This window comes from Heloderma suspectum, chromosome 1 (assembly GCF_057233095.1).
Source record: "Heloderma suspectum isolate Gila_16-S chromosome 1, 16-S_ref, whole genome shotgun sequence".
Classification (NCBI taxonomy): Eukaryota; Metazoa; Chordata; class Lepidosauria; order Squamata; family Helodermatidae; genus Heloderma; species Heloderma suspectum.
In genome coordinates, this window is record NC_139458.1 from 224366863 (window position 1) to 224372629 (window position 5767).

Consider the following 5767-nt stretch of genomic DNA (forward strand, 5'->3'; position numbering starts at 1 on the left):
ACTTACCTTCGGTGAATGTCCCTCTCGGCGGCGTGTCCCGGCGGCGGTTCGGCGGGGGCAGCGGCCGGTCTCCCGACTGGCTGCCGCCGCCGCCGCCATTGGAAAAAAAAAAAGTAAAGTAAAAAACACACACACACACCCGTGATAGGCTACATAACGATTTACATAGCCTATCATGGCTAGATTTCCAAAGTCAGCCGTGATAGGCTACGTAAATCGTCACATAGCCTATCACGGCTGACTTTGGGGGGGGAGCACGTATGCAAATGGCGGTGCCCCATGGGCGCCGCCATTTGCGTTCCTTATTTTGGCACGTCTAGTCTACGTAAAGATTTACATAGACTACGGCGAAAATAATGGCACGTTATTTGCGTTGCCCTTATTTTCGCCGTAGTCTACGTAAATCTTTACATAGACTAGACATGCCAAAATAAGGAACGCAAATGGCGGTCCCCATGGGAGCCGCCATTTGCGTACGCGCTTTTTTTTTTTCAAAGTCACCCGTGATAGGCTACATGACGATTTACATAGCCTATCACGGCTGACTTTGGAAATCTAGCTGTGATAGGCTACGTAAATCGTTACGTAGCCTATCACGGGTGTGTGTGTGTGTGTGTGTGTGTGTGTTTACTTTTTTTTTTGCGGCCGGGTAGACGGGGCGCTCCTACCCAGCCTGAATTTTGCCGGCGAGGGATGGGGAGCCTCCCCCCCAGCCTGAATTTCGGCTGGGCGAGGCGGGGCGCCTCCCCCCCCCCTCGCCTGAACTTCGGGGGGAGAAGCGAAGCGCCTCTCCCCCACCGCGAAGCAAGCTGCGGGACAAGGTAAGTCCCTTTCGTCCGTCCCTATAGGCTACGTAAGTATCTATGTAGCCTATCATGGCTAAAATGGTGGGCGGCCGCAGATGCGGCCGCCATTCGCAGAGCAGCGCGAACGGCAGCAGGTGAGTGCTCCATTTCACGTGTCTTTTGCGGGGTGGGGGGGTGGGGGGCTTCGTTCCACCATGGGTTTCGGGGGGCCGAATGCACTGGCATTCAGCCTCACTGAGATCCATGGCGGAATTCCTAGGGAAGACTAATGGGGCTCCTGTTCTATCCTATGGGGTTGTGGATATCAGTCCAATGAATTCGTATGGACATTGGGAAGGACAGATTATTTCAATGACCCTTCAGAAGAAAAGGCCATTGCTATGGAGGGGTTGTGGCATTGGGACCCTTCATAATTTAGATGTACCCACTCAGTACACTCATGATGAAGTCTAGGGCACCTGCTATTTTGTAAGGGGTTCCTTCTACCATTCCTGCTAACTTCTATGGCCATTTGGAAGGACATCTGTATATTATGGCCATTCAGAAGAAGAAGCCATTGCTATGAAGCATGTGTGAGATCATGATTCTTGCCATTTGGGGGTGTGCACCCTCAGTGCATCTGTGGGCAGTACTGGGGCTCCTGTTTTCTGAGCATCTGTTTGTATCCACCCAATGCATTCCTATGGTCACTCAGAAGGAAACGTGAATGCTATGGCTATGCACATAGAAGGGATCATTCCTATGGATCATAATATTCAGGAGTCCATAAAAATGACTCCTGGAACTCCTGTGATGTTTGGGAGTACTGCCTCTGTCACCTGTAAGCAGTTTTGGGGCTCCTGCTATTTCCCGTGGGTCTGCTCATCAGCCTAATGCATTTGTATGGCCTTTCAGTACCAGAGCTGAACGTTGTGGCCATTCAGAAGGGACCATTTCTATGGAAGGGTAATGGCATTGCAATGCTTCAGGATATTTGTACAAATTCCTCCAGTTCACTAATGAGGAATATTAGGGCTCCCGCTGTTTCATATAGGGCTATTATTGCCTGTCCAATGCATTTCTAAGGCCATTCAGAATGTCAACTGAATTTTATGGTGATTCGGAAGGAGGGGTCATTGCTATGGGGGGAGGGAATGGGATCATGACTATTGGGGTATGCATCACATCTAGGTTCTTGGGATGTTTGGTGGTACTAACTCTATCACCTATGAGCAGTTTGAGGGCTCCTGCTCTTCTCTGTATTTTTTATTTATTTATTTATTATTAAATTTATTAATCGCCCATCTGGCTGGTCACCCAGCCACTCTGGGCGATGTACAACATACAATAAAAACAGTTTAAAACAATAAAATTCTATAATAAAAACATTTTCTAAAATACCCTAACCCACCCCAAATGCCTGCCTGAACAACCACGTTTTTAATGCATGACGGAAGCTCATTAAAGAGGGGGGATGACGGAGTTCCCTAGGGAGGGAGTTCCACAGAGTGGGGGCCACCACAGAAAAGGCCCTCTCCCTCGTCCCCACCAGTCTAGCTGTCCTGGCTGATGGGACAGACAGAAGGCCATCCGAGGCTGATCTTGTTAAGCAGCCTGTCTGGTGCTGCTGGAGGTGCTCCTTAAGATAGGCTGGGCCAGAACCATATAGGGTTTTAAAGGTCAAAACCAACACCTTGAATTTGGCCCGGAAAACAACTGGTAACCAGTGCAACTCCTTCAGCACTGGAGTGATGTGATCTCGCCGGCGGCTGCCTTTAATCAGGCGAGCCGCCGTGTTCTGTACCAGCTGCAGCTTCCGAACCGTCTTCAAGGGTAACCCCACGTAGAGCGCATTACAGTAGTCTAAACGAGAGGAGACCAGGGCATGTACGACCGATGGGAACAGATGGTCGGGAAGGAAGGGGCGCAGCCGCTATATCAGATGGAGTTGATACAGCACTGTCCGGCTCACAGCTGACACCTGAGCCTCCATGGACAGCTGGGAGTCCAAAATGACCCCCAGGCTGCAGACCTGGTCTTTCAAGGGTAGCCGTACCCCATTTCACACCAGGTCAACATCCCCCAGCCTCCTCTTGTCTCCCACCAAAAGTACCTCAGTCTTGTCAGGGTTCAGCTTCAGCCTATTCCTCCCCATCCAGCCACTCACCGTCTCCAGACATTTGGACAGGGATTCTATGGCCAACCTTGGTGAAGATTTAAACGAGAGGTAGAGCTGAGTGTCATCCGCATATTGATGACACTGCACCCCAAACCTCCTGATGATAGCCCCCAGCGGCTTCACATAGATGTTAAATAGCATCTGGGAGAGGATGGAACCCTGTGGCACCCCACAAGTAAGTGGCCACGGGTCCGAAACCTCCTCTCCCAGTGCTACCCTCTGATACCTGCCAGAGAGGAAGGACCGGAACCACCGCAATACGGTGTCCCCAATGCCCAACCCCTCGAGGCGGTCCAGGAGGATACCGTGGTCAACGGTATCGAAAGCCGCTGAGAGGTTGAGGAGAACAAGGAAGGAGCATTCACCCCTATCCAGAGCCCTCCTCATATCATCTACCAAGGCGACCAAGGCCGTTTCTGTCCCATGCCCAGGCCTGAAGCCCGACTGAAATGGGTCTAGATAATCAGTTTCTTCCAAGTGTGCCTTCAACTGCACCGCCACCACCCGCTCAATCACCTTGCCCAAAAATGGCAGATTTGAGACTGGGCAAAAGTTGTTCAAAACTTGAGGATCCAAGGAGGGCTTCTTTAAGGGCGGTCTTATCACTGCCTCCTTGAGGGCTGATGGCAACCTTCTCTGTAGGTCTGCTTGTCTCAATCCAGTGCATTCCTATGGCCATTCCAAAGGACACCTGAATATTATGGCCATGTGGAAGCATGTGACAAGTCATGAGAAGTTGTCAAAGGGGTGATGCCTGGGTGGTGATGCCAGAAAATAACTAATATGACATCCTTAAGACTGCTGTACTGTGTTTATGCATCTGTTTCTCCCTCTTGTTCGTATATCCCTCACTTCAAATAAAGTTTTTTTTCAGTTCATGATGCCTCTTGAGTGAAGCTTAAGTGTGACAATCTTCTGTATTAATGCTGTCAAGTCCCCAAGATTTTCTGCCACCCTATGTAGGCTTCGTCATGTCATGGAATAGGACACTAAGGAATGAAGCACACGCAAAAAGAAACGGTGTGTGGGGCAGCGTGTGCCATGGCCGCAAATTCCCATCGCATAGTGCTGTGCAGCTTTGCCCCCTCTTGGAAAAACCTCCTGCGTGCGCCAATCATGTTGCATCTCCAAAAGGATGCTGTAGAGTTGAAGAAACAGGCAACCAAAATGATCAGGGGGGTGGAGTAACTCCCCATGAGGAAAGGTTGCAATGTTTGGGGCTTTTTAGTTTCATTTTTTTTTTAAGGGTAAGGGCAGGAGGCATGATAGGCCTGTATAAAATTATGCCTGGTGTGGAGAAAGTGGATGCAGAGACGTTTATCTCCCTCTCACATAATGCTAGAACCCGGAGTCAGCCCATGAAGCAGAATGGCGGGAGTTTCAGGCCAGGACAGACAAGAGGAAGCACTTCTTCACAGCGTACCCAATTAATCTGTGCATGTGGTGCCTGCCCCCAACTTAGATGGCTAGAAGAGGGGATTAGACACACTCCTGGAGAAGGCTGTCGATGGCTACGCATCGTGATGGTCTGTGAGGGAATTTTCTAGGGATGGCAGAGAATTCTGCCATGGATTTCAGTGAGGCGGAATGCACTGGCATTCGGCCCCCCAAAATCCGTGGCCGAACAACCTCCTGCCCCCCGCCCCCCCCCACAGATCCCCCCCCCTGGGATGAAGCTTACCTGGGGTGGATATTCTGGCTCCAGCGGCGGCAGTGGCAGCTGGTCTTTTGACCAGCTGCCACGGCCGCCATTTGTGCCTGCTGATTGCCATGATACTTACGTAGCCTATCACAGCAAGCAAAAAAAAAAAAAACAGCGTACGCAAATGGCAGCGGCTACGGCGGCTGCCATTTGCGTCCCCCATTTTCCGCCATTTTATCCTACGTAAATATTTATGTAGGCTATTACGGTGAAAAAAAAGGGGAACGCAAATAGTGTAGTGGGTGCTATTTGCGTTCCTTTTTTTTCACCGTAATAGCCTATGTAAATATTTACGTAGGATAAAACGACGGGGAAAAAAGGAACGCAAATAGCACCCACTACGCTATTTGCATTCCCCTTTTCTTTTGCCATAATAGCCTATGTAAATATTTACGTAGGATAAAACGGCAAAAAAAGGAATGCAAATAGCGCCCACTACGCTATTTTCGTTCCCCCTTTTTTTTGCCCTAATAGCCTACTTAAATATTTAAATATAAAACGGCGAAAAATAGGGGACGCAAATGGCAGCCACCGTAGCTGCCGCCATTTGCGTACGCTGTTTTTTTGTGTGTGTGTTTTTGCCTGCCATGATAGGCTATGTAAATAGTTACGTAGCCTATCACGGCAGCCTGGCTGGACGCAAATGGCAGCCGCTACGGCGGCCGCCATTTGCATCTGCAGCAGCCAGTCCATGGCCAGAACTCCAGCTGCGGACGGCCCTGGTCGGCTGCTCCACGGAGCCGCCATGGAGTGGAGCCGGCTGAGCAGGATTCCAGGGGGGAGGACTGGATCCCTCCCCCATCAAGGATTCCGGGGGGAGGGACAGAGCGCCTCCCCCCCACACAACGAATCACATCTGTGAAAAGGTGACTTTTGTACATCCCTAGAATTTTCCCATTCATACACGCAAGCGCCTACGTGACAAGTAGACTTGAATCCTGCTGGCTCAGACTTCCTATGCTGAGTCCAGCTTTTCAGTGTTTTCCCATACTGTGGCTTCCGCCTTATCAGGGAATGTTATTGTGAAAGCGCCAAAGGGCACTGGCTGTAAAAGCTTCTATGCACACTTGCATTTTGCAGAGTTTAACCAATCAGGTTGTT